Raw genomic sequence first — 12,082 nt, 5'->3', positions numbered from 1 at the left:
TTTCATTGGCAGCTCAGACTGCAGCATGAAGCTGTCTTGCAAAGCCGGTGTGATGTTTTTTCTTCAGGTTGATTCACTCAAAGTAAAGGTTCGTATGAATGGATTGCTGCCACAAGCTTATGGTTATTCGTTGCTCTCACCACTTTGAGAAGGTAGCCCGTTATATCACTCACATGAAAAAAAGGCTGCCATCGTCCATCTCTGGGACGCGGAGTCAAAGAAACGGCTATATGTTCAAAAGCAACACCATCCATAGAAAGTACCGACCGAATCGCAGAGCTTACTTATTGTCACTAAATATCGAAGCTTGTAAGTGCTATCTTCGTCATTTTGAATATATATACCAAATGACATATCAGTTTGGGCGGGGGTCGTAAATTTCACGATGCGCTTTTCTCGAAAAGCGATATGGATTGCCTCATCTTGCCCAAGGTGAATCATTGGGACAATTTTGTATCGTTTGTGAAAATGATAAGTGATGATCGACGTCTTTTCCTGACAAAAAGGATATTTTTCAGTTTGAATCTAAGAAGACAGCATATCCTTTAAGGCCTCTGATATGATACTTAACATACTTAGTATACCATATACTTGGGTCCATTAACCGGGAAAAAAGTAACATTGGTTCTTTCTCATTACTTTTCGGATAACACCATCTGGGCTTTGGAACAATCCATTGGAGTTTATTATAGACGTTGGCGTATAAACTCGTTTAGTAACCAGCGTCCTTTATCACGATGGTTATATCAATCCGATACCGGTTACGGGCCACATAGACTCGCCTGAATCCTTTGTGACTGGTGAAATTGGCCGATAGACTGTGCATTCTACATCGACAACGACTTTCATCCTAAAGCATAGAGAAGGTCAAAGGCAGACAATACCATGTGTGACACTTTTAAACACAATGATGGGAGTTTTTTCGTTCCATTGAGAGTCATACCCAATGGTGCCAGACATTTTCTACGGTGGCATATTGTTCGGGAAGTTCACCATCACATTCGTATATCGTTAGCCTCATAGCATAATTGCCTAAGTCTTACAGTATAAAATATCTAAAAAAATATCGTGAAAATATAAAAAATAAGAGATGAAATTGTCGAGGTACGAAAACTACTAAGTGCATGAATTGTGACTTTACTGACAGTGATACATTTATGTGATTATTCTTTTATGGTAGTATTATCGCCTGCCAATGTCTAGTTTAACCCTTGCCCTGTAGATGGCCTCGTTGCAGCGCAGGCGTCATTCAGATCATCCTCATCCCGACGTAATCAGTGGTTTTAAATATACTTCGCCTCTCGATATTTCAAACATCTATAGTATTATTTTTGACAAATTAGGGGGTGCTACCTTCGACCTACATTTTGGATCCGCTATACTCCACAATTCGTGTAGTAGACAAGGGTGTGTGAGGATAACAGAATTGTAGCGAATGATCGCCAATGATTAATTGATGCAATGTGAATCTGTGTTTTCAGAGAGAAGATCCTTCGATCTTCTTTGAGGATGCCTTTCTTATTGTCTGGGACGAATTAAGGCACGTTTCTATAGAGACTCATGACCTGCAATACAGTAGATATCAAAAGCGAATGATAGAACGTTTTGTTCCCTTAGCACGCCTTATACCAGAGGGCAAATTTTACCGATTATAGGCCTATGATAAAAGTGTATTAAGATGCCATTCGGACGGCTCTATAAACGAGTAACTACAGTATCATTAGCGACAGGGTGTCTCAAAGATGCCAGCATAAGCGGCTGGATCAACATAAACTAGTTTTACGCGGCAATAAGCCCAAGTACCTTTTACTTAAAGGGCGCCAGGTGAACTATATAAACCATTGACTACTTTTTCCGACGCCTTCTACAGGGTACAACAAACCTGCCGATCTTCGCGGCATCGGCCGCAGCTATACATCAAAGGAACCTCGGTTTTACGTCTGATTCAAAGGACAAAGCAATGTTTTGTAGGCCTAATTTGCGTACTGAACCAGCGGTATTGCCTACGTAGCCTCCGTCGTAAGCTGCAATGTCAATACATGACTGAGAGTCAAGATGGGTAATCTGTCGGTGTCTCGCTCAAGGACACTGAGGTGAAATGTTATGGCATTACGTTATGTTCCGTCCCGGTCTCCGTATCGATTGTGTATGATGCGGTCTTACATGTAGCTCGTTGAAACTAGACCATGTAAGTATATTTAGTGAAATTGTGAATTAATGTTATTATCAATATGACCGATAGACTGTGCATTATACACCGACAACGACTTTCATCCTAAAGCATAGAGAAGGTCAAAGGCAGACAATACCATGTGTGACATGTTTGCAAACAGCGGCCCCAAACCCTCCCTGAGAATAAATTTCCTTGTCTAGATTACACGGATCGTTACCCCTGCCTTTCTCAAATTTATCTCTCGTGACCGACTTGGCTTTGTTGAACCAACATTAATGGTTCATGTTGCAAAATTGATCTTCAAAGTAAACACTCCTTTGTTGCGGACAATAGAAGGGGGCCAGTTAATTTAATGTTTGCTGATATGTATCAAGATCATATCATGGAGGAAATGAAAAGTCAAGTTCTGTACGGAAATGAGCGGTTTTCACTGGCATAATAACCCGAACATATATTCCGCCAAAACTATCTTTTGACACCATCAGCCCGCTTTGAAAGTTTTATTTAATTCACTAAAACTGACTCTTGATAATAAAGTTTTATGGCTTTTTTCAGACTATGGTCTCATTCTGCCTTTCAACAGTTATTTATATCATCAATGGCGCTTTTTCCTTATCGTTTCAATTCACTCGTAAACAGGACTATATACCACGCAGGCAGATTGCGATTTCGATGCTTTTTAAAGAGCAATCAAAAAAGGCTAGCTGCGGGCCTGTAACTCTGAATTTGTAGATCAGGAGTCTGATTATTCGTATAAATTGGCCTAATACATGTAGCTAGGATTCGGAGAAAGTACAAAAAAACACTCGAATTCATTCGGCAGAATAGGCTGCCCGGCATGAGCGTATTCAGAGGTCCTATACTAGTATACGTGGCCAGAATACTTTCGTTTTATTTTATGCCGACGTTTCAAAGTATCATATACAGCTTTCAGGTACTATATCAGTACCGACGACCATACACAACTCTTTTATTAGCCAGCAATCGGTTTTTTTCATGTCACTAATACTGACAAATAGGCATTATGGTTACGCTTCTTCAGCTTACTATAGTCGTGTCCGAAGATCTTATCGCAATTAATCACACTAACCTGTATCATGGCAAGGAATGAACGATATGCTGAGTTATGGTTGTAGTAACTGGCAATTACACTCAGCCCGGCGCAGGTATTATTACTAACTATACTGCTCGGAGGGCTAATTTTTTCTACGATAAAAAGCTTGTACCTGGAGTAACAGGAATACACCACGGATTATTGGTGGTCCTTTTTCAAACATCTTTGGAAACCGCCTCTCCACCGAAACTCGAAACACCAATTTCATTCGGCTAACAGTAACAAAGCTTTGATCAACTGCAGTTACCCCATTATTAGTAACATGATATATTGTACCAAAAGTACTTTTGGTGATTCTAACTTTAAATTAAGGCCTGTACATCCAGTGAGCTTATTGAAGTACAATGCAAAGAAAACCTAAATGGCCGAAAAACAAACAGCTAACGCAAATGTTGACAAAGCATCGTTTCTTTGCCAGATTTGCTACCGGAAGTGACAACGCGATAACTTCCGGTACATCGAAAGCAAAACGCGACGAAACCGCTAAGCAATATAGACAAATATTGGCCTATCCAATTAAGTTCGTACATATTAGTGACTATTTTTCACATGATTTTGTGTGCATAGTGGATTTGTTTTCTATTTGTTCGTCATCATGGCACCACACCACGTCAAAGTATTGTATCCAAAACCCTTCATTACCAAATAATGGCTTTCATAAACAATTATTTCATTCTTGATATGTTTACACTTAATTCCACTGGAGACGTAAGTCTGGTCTTTATCATGACTGCTCCTGAACGTTCTCGCCGCGAGAAATAACATTTTATAGCCCATAAAGTCCAGCTAACTGAATTGAACATGCTCAAACGACAGGCTTCCAAGCCCAGCCCACCAGGCGCCCTTTACCCTTTTTTCTAAGCAACGCACATAAAGGGTAATTTTATTTGCTAAATTGGTCTGCTCGGTTTTGGCAAAAGCAAATTTATAAAACTTGTTAAAGTTCGCGTGGAAGTTGCTGCTTACATTTATTGGTCAGTTGAAGAAAATGTCATGCGAGTTTAGTCAGGCTTCCGTATCAAAAAAGTTCCTCGAAAAGACTAATCGACAGACTATTCGATGTTAAGGTTGATCAGCGTATGAACACAGAGATAACCAAGCGCACTCTAAACGATATGCACCGCTGCACCATGCAGATACTTTCTGAGTTACCATTGAAAAGTCAAACAAATGGATGGTATAGGGAGATGTTGGTTTGGCCAGTAATTTGCATTTAAAGCAATCGCACGACAGCTAAGGTCCTTCAGTACGTATAGGAAATTTTGACAGGTTTGAAAAGAACCCAGTGATTTGTTGAAGGGTTGCACTCGACGATACCTGAACCAGAATTAGCGCACTCTGTGAATCGGACTATCAAATTTATCATCATTTACCTCAAATTAGCGGCAGGATGAAAACAGGATCCAGATTGTTCGCACCGAAAAGGCATCCTTCCTCTCTCACCTCTCTATAATTCTCGACCACGTGCCGGCAAGGCTTTTGTAAAGAGAGCACACACCAAGTCCCAGGCACAGTAATTAGGCCTGAACCAGGCCTAGCTCCGCTATTGGATTTCTACGTTGACATTACTTATTTCCAACCGGAACTTTGTAGCAATCATTTAGAAAGTGGACAAGGATTGGAGCTAACCTATGAACTAGCACGCTAATGGTTCTTTTGGTTAAGGGTGATTTCTCGCATAGCTTGAAGACTGAAATTACGGTCACGAAAGGAAAGAAGTTTAAGGTTGTATTGCGTATGATTCGTTGGCGGTGAAGTAACGTGTGCCCTGAAGGATAAAACCGTAAACAAAGTCTGTTCATATGGAAGTGTGAAGTAATTTTCATCTGTTCTTCGTTTGGATATACTTTTTAGGCCATGTTTGAGAATAGCAACATTCACCAGCATTATAGATAGGCTAATTAGTTCTTGGTGCATGTTTTGACATGACAAATCCACAGGGAGAATTCGACTATAAATGCAGGGAGCTCAAGGACGGCAAGGTTAGTTATGAGGTCTGGATAGCCGCGCAAACACTTATATTGCCGCAGCGAACTTCTTAAGCAGTGACATCAAGTATACCCTCAAGTATATAGGGCATACCGTACCGGGTATGTCATCCCGGGGCTAAATTATCATTAATACTGAGATAGGGGAGGGACATCTACCTGTCAATTAAGAAAATTGACTGATATGCCGTAAAACTTAGTGATAATCGATGAAATCGTACAACTATTAATAGTGCTGATTCGGGGTTTTCCTAGCAGAATTCGGAGTAATGCGGAGACGCAAACAATTCATAATGCTCATATTCGATGTTGATAGTTTTGGCGGCGGTTTCGAAATATCAGCAAACCAAGTGTAGCCTGCCGGTAACAATAATGATGAAATATCTTTGGATTTATCTAATTGTGATAGCATTCAGTGAAGCATTCCCACGGAGTAAGATAGGTCTTGAGGACGGAGACTGGACCGAGGTGACTGATATCAGCAGTGCTGAAGCATATCCCAGGAAAGAAATGGTGAAAGATTCTATTCGGATGAGACTGAAGCGAAATGTTGACGCTATGGCTAGTATGAGGGAATTAGCGTTAACTCTCAAAGAAAGGCGGCATCGTCACCGGCATCGGCATGGCGAAAGATCTCATCGGAGACGCGAGGCAACCATGCTGGAACACTGTGCGGCAGAAAACGCCGACTTTTGCCTGAATGGTGGGACTTGTTTTAGAGCAATGACAATAGGAACATTGATATGCCGGTAAGTGGAGCTTTTATCCTTATGTCTTTCCTTTTAATATTGATAATTCCGGTGGTATTTTCAGGAAAGCTAAAATATTCTTTCATCATTTCTTACCAGTGTTCCAACTCTCCCATATTTCGGTAAAAAAACAAAAATAACGATTGCGTAACAACTTGAAACGGTGAGGAAATCTTTGGCCGAAATCCCGTGTGTGATCTGCTATCTCGGAGGTTCTGCTTGGGTGGTTTTACTATACCATATCCTGGGTTCCCTGAAGCACTGGAGATCAGCTACAATGTGACAGCAACATATCTAAATAGAAGCAAGTTTGCAATTTAGAAAGTAGCTTGGTCATGTATCAGTCTGTGCATACATGTATATTATTGATGTTTATCAAAGTTTATCGGAAAATTATCCTTAGCAGTGATCTATGTCATGTATAGATGGTCATTATTGAGGACTGATGCCCCCGATGGGAAAACCCGTCTGTCCATAGTCCAGGCACGCGGTCACTTCAACAACATTTTAATCTTGCCATTACACGTTTAATTGTCTAAAACGAAACACCGATCTAATGAGTAATCATCGCATTATTACAATAATTACTACACATACCGAGAAATCGTTGATATTCCATTAACCCACATTCATCCCAATGCATTCCTTCACAGGAAAAACACTCAAAACAATGTTGCTTTGTTCAAAGGGGAGACCAAACATGCCATCAAAGACCCTCACTTTCTAAACTGCGTGATGCAATGCCCTGCAATATTTTAAGAAAACGCCCTTTCATTGTTGCATGGTACTTCTCAATGACACTCAACAAAAATTGAGAGTGTCAATAGTTTCATTCAAACAGATCGTCCCATATAATTTTCGTTTATTTGCCTTCCTTTCTTTCTCCTTTCATATCACTGTCATTTAATCATATCACGAGACCATTAACACGAATTTTCTGTCCTATTCCGTGGTCTTTCCTCGTCTTCTCTGAGTGTCATTGCCCTTAACCCAAGATATGATGTACTGCCATTCATTGACAATTGCTCTTCCTTATGGTCAATAATCCTTACCAAACGTATCTTTTTTCTAAATCGTAGTCTACCACTCTTCCTCTCTTCCACTCTTCCTTGGTTCCATGAGAGGCAACCACGCTTTTCCAACCAAGCTTTCGATGTCAGTCAGCCAAACTTTTCTTGCAGTCGTTTGACCTGACAAAGGCAACCACTCTTCCTCTACTGATACTCCACCACCTTCCCATATCCACATTTTGAGCCTATAGTAATTTTTCCCCCACATCACGGCCACTTCAGATTACACTCCTTAACTGAGGACTCTTTTTGCTTTTATAAACCTCCGGCTGCATCAACAGGCTGCACGGACGTGCAGCAAAGCTTTGATCTCATAATCATCATGATTTTCTCTCCGGCAACACAGAAATGAGTCAGTGCTTTCCAACTTCAGTCTTGTTTTCTTGTCCACCATCCCTTACGCCGACCTCTCGCAGCCAACCTCGAACACGGAAACTTAATTTGCTTTTAAATATTGCTTTTTTCCTTCAGGTGCACGGCCCTTTTCGCTGGGGCAAGATGTCAGGAGGCCAACCTGATGGGAATACTTGAGGTGGATCACTCAGCTTCACGGGAGGTGCTACATTATCTCGAAACACATTCAATCGCTCCACCAACTTGGTGAGTACGTGAATAGTTCAGATCGAAGAGCAATGGATTTAAGGGTCACCTTGGATTGGACATTTCCCCTTTCCAACCATGATGTTCAACGAACTTTGTTTTGGTTTGGTCGCTTGCATACGTCCCTTTATAATGTCAAATAGGGGAGTTTCGAGGTGGCTGTCACACGAATTGGCGTTCGGGGATCCTTGCTCTTCTGGTATAAATGGAATTTACTTTTTTACTTTACGCCTATAAATAAGCCAAATCGTAGATAATTTGATTCTAAATAGTGGGCAAGTTGTTGTTGTTAGGTCAGACTGCTCAAGATTGCCGCGCAAAACCTCTTATTAAGACTTCTTTTAAGATCTGATCGACCTAACCTTTGCAAGGGAGGTTTTTTCGGTTCGAAGTGCAGGTTGCACCATCATCATCCTGAACTCAGACTTTATTAAAGACATCTGGCTAAACGTCAAAATGCAATCGAACGAGGAGTTATTAGCCCTGGAAACATGTTCCAATAAAGTACACTTTGGAAGACTTCTCCAGGGGCTGTTTAAAGTCTTAACTGGCCCACTACATGTTTTATCCACCGCCAACTTAACAGGTAATTACCGCTGTAAGATTTGACAATATCTTCTCCAAGATCTCACAAGCCATGACCCCAGACAACATATACAAGCCAATTTTTGACAGGGCTTGAATAGACTGCTTGTTTCTTTAGCGAGAACGTGTGCACTCAGAAAGGTAGTTTGGAATTGCGGCCGACTTTCTTGATACACCTCCAAACCGCAATCCACGATTCGGTAGCGCCAGACAAAACACCAGTTATTCTGATATATTGCCTACCGTTTTGATGACATGATCCATTGAGTCGTTCGAGAAAGTCATTCATAAAAACTGCCACCAAATCTCCAAATCAGGCTAATTCTGCACTGTATCTATTATGTCCTGCAAGGGAACGTACTCTATTTCTCGACAACATCTATTGTTTGATACGTTTTACCCCGAAGAAGGAAACTTATCACGTTCTGTCGGGTTAGAAAGCTACATATATCATCAGGAATGAGTTGTTTCGGGAAGGATAGATATGCATGTTGTTCAATGGTATAGTTGAAACGCTATTTGCATGTTAATCTGTCATTAGCTATGCAGTTGATTTACGATATACATGTAGATTGTTACTTGAATTCCACCGAGGTAATTTTCGACTGAGGCAACACGTATAGAGCTACCAAACTGCTTTATTGTCAAGTGACATCAATATTGTACATCATGTAGACCGGCAAAACAACGTTGCAATTATTTTCATCCTTTCACTGGCATTGAGCAACATGGATGAAGAATACTACTTTGCAGTATTCAAGTTACTGACATCAGCATTGTAGATGGACCAACAGCATTGTAGACCTACAGTCATTAGTAGTATGCTGTTGGTCCATGTATAATGATCACGTTGGTTAAATGGAATATGGGACAGATATCGTGCATCGATGCTAATATCGATTTGACTTTGTTTCTCGTTGCAGAAGTGCTTGAAAGTTGCCTCGCCGAGAGGGCTGGTCGCTTTCTGTCTGAAGGTTTTGAGGACGGGCACACGTTTTACTCCGGGTTGGAAGTCGGCAGCGGGCGGTCAAGGATTAACTTGTCGAAAGAGGTGATTGCGGGAATGTCGATACGGAGACCGTTTCCGAAACTAGTAAAGTTTTCCTGGGATGAGTTTGTTTAACGCCGTGACGCAGAAGCCATGCAAGCGGATGTGGAGCTGCTGATTTGTTTGGACTGTGATTGCTATTTATGATGCTGCTGATCCTACGCCAACGATATTCAATGTTTCTGGTCTTAAAGAGCGACGTTGCGGACGTGTTACTATATCGTCACCATCTTTGCGCTGCAGTGCCTCTTTCGATGTTTCAGAGTGTTTTCGCAATGACCAAATCGCTCAGTGTCGTCCTGCGTGGTATCAATAAATGTTTCATCGTTTGTTAGGTGTTAGATGAAGAGGCAGACTAAACAAATTTGAATGATGTCCACCTGCGATTAGTTGAAGGAAGCGTTGAAGATTGTTCAAGCAAAGTCGAAAGACTCTGGTATAAGACAGTAACGGTTGCCCTCTCCATTTAAGAATATTCAGTCGGAATACTATAAGAGTCTTAACATGGTTCAGAACTTCATTTTATTTGCCCAATCAATGCAATAGTACATGTATGTCTGTCTCAAACCCAAAGCAAATCCAACCTATTGCATTTACGGCCCAGATAGTGCATTTATTATCGAAAGATTTGTGTTTTTGGTGAATGAATGTTGTAAAAGTGTAAGAATTTGAAATTACATGTCCTTGGGTAAGATAACATTGAAGTAGGCCTGTGTGTTAGAGTCAACAGGAAAGAGTAGGGCTTCTCCTTGCAATTCATGAATTGTCAGTGTATAAGTAAGTAATTAGGTATTTTAGATGCCATGCATTTACTGCAACCTTTAAATTTTGGAAACATCGTCTTTCCGCTGAGAAAGTAGTATGCCTTTAGAGGCGCTTTACATATTTTTGTAAATTGTTCGTGCCTGGACTGAGCCGAGGAATGACTAATTACCATTATGATACTAAAAGAGCTGAATTACACATACATGACATTATCGCTGCAAACTACAGTAAAGTTCAGAAGTATGTGGACCCAACTCACAGTTCACTCAATATGCACCCCGTAGAATTTTTTCAGCGAAATGAAAAACCCTTAGAGGTCTTGAGAGTCTCAAAAACCCCTTCACGACGTTGGGTGTGTTTCATTTATATTTTTCACCGAAAAACTTTTACGGCCCATATTTGTGTTCGCCAGAAGCTCATTACCCGTAAAAACGGCTCTCCCCCGACATACTGGCGTTTGCTTATACAAAGCTGGTGTTGGCATTTTGGATCTTGAAATACTGGGCCTGCTGAAGTGGACAGCGTTCAATAAGCCCGAATAGCTCATGTACTAACATAAGTGCGAGACCTTGAAATAAGCTTTCCAATCAAAGGTTTTTTACTTGCAGCGTATACTGCATGGATGGAGGTTTAAGGGTGAAACTTCTACCATACTGTGTCCCCTAAGAGCGCAATATCAGAATGCCCAAGTAAAAGTAAAACTGAATTGAGTAGCAAGGAGCAGGTTTTTGCCAAGACACGGTCATCGGATTTCACGAAACTGAGGAACACGAGATCTGCTCCGCCGGCGGAACCGCGTATCGTGTAGGGCTCAGGGTTTGAGTTTTTGATTCTCCGGGCTGCATGGTGTGGTGATCTGAATAGAGTTCACTATCCGTTAATGATTTCCAGTTCTACCTAAGAGGTGTAAACGGATTCAAGTTTTATTTGGCGTTGTATGTTGTATCATAAATTGTTGTACAGAAAGATGGTGAAATATTTATTTATTTATATTTGCAAATTTTAACTTTCTTGTCTTCTTCATTATTGCAACTGCCCCACAGTCACTGGTATTTCTACTTTTCGCGTGCTTTTTCGACCAGACATATCCCGTTCATCCGCATTCCAAAATTCTCCAACTCGAACCTGACCTAATTGGTTTAACAAGCCGAAAGTACAAAGGCGAAGTCAAACAATCGAGCTAATATTTAAATGGTCAGTGCAAACGAACTTGAATGTTCATACTATCAAGTTACCCTGCTATGCCTTTTCAATGTTTTGGCCTAATAACTGATTTGACGTTCGTCCAAAAATGGTTCTTTTTCTCTCAATTCCCACTGCTTCGGCAAATACCTGTTATTCGCGTCTCTCCAAAAAATGTAGGTTACTGTGTGAAATACCCGGCACTGGGTCACGGAACTCTCATAAATGATGGAAGTTTGCTCTCTCACAGTTAAAAAATCCAAACAGAACGTAAGGTTGTTTGAAGGTTACAGCAATGACTGCTCTAGCCTAAACACATGTAACCAAATAACTCTAAACTAATAAGCGGGCTTAACTCATTATTCCCTCAAGCTTTTTTATAATTTAAATCATTTTTACCATTCCTTAGGCTTAGATTAATATATTTAATCGCATCAATTAAAAATCAGTAACACCCCCGTTAACATTATCATTATCGACAGCCATCCCACGTCTGTTCTAACTACCTTCGGCTTCCTCTTCAGCGCCCATTGACGTTGTGGGTGTGGCGTAGTGGATGAATGAGTTGAATTCTGTGGTGGACCACCCACTCGATATTTATCATTCAGACAGTTTGGACTTTTTACAGGTGCATCCATATGTCCTCGAAAAACTGCAGACAGCCAAGTGCCTGGCTGGATCTCAGACGGAGTTCTGGGACTTCTGGTAACAGTTTTCACATTACGAACGTCTGAAGGGAAGCTCGTAAGTCAACTTCGAACAAGTTAAAAGACACGGTACGTCATGTCGAACAGCAAGATAACAACTT

At 40.9% G+C, this 12,082-nt stretch overlaps 1 long non-coding RNA gene across 1 annotated transcript; it reads left to right on the top strand.

Annotated features, from left to right (window-relative positions):
• The first annotated feature begins 4,445 nt into the window (after window positions 1-4,445).
• Window positions 4,446-11,092, top strand: LOC135485534 (uncharacterized). The gene is made up of 3 exons (XR_010446586.1): window positions 4,446-6,024; window positions 7,566-7,694; window positions 9,203-11,092. It is a non-coding gene; the product is annotated as an uncharacterized LOC135485534 (long non-coding RNA).
• The last annotated feature ends 990 nt before the right edge of the window (window positions 11,093-12,082 follow it).

This window comes from Lineus longissimus, chromosome 3 (genome assembly GCF_910592395.1).
Source record: "Lineus longissimus chromosome 3, tnLinLong1.2, whole genome shotgun sequence".
Classification (NCBI taxonomy): domain Eukaryota; kingdom Metazoa; phylum Nemertea; class Pilidiophora; order Heteronemertea; family Lineidae; genus Lineus; species Lineus longissimus.
The sequence above is the reverse complement of the archived record's forward strand: the minus strand, read 5'-3'. Positions and strand labels throughout refer to the sequence as shown.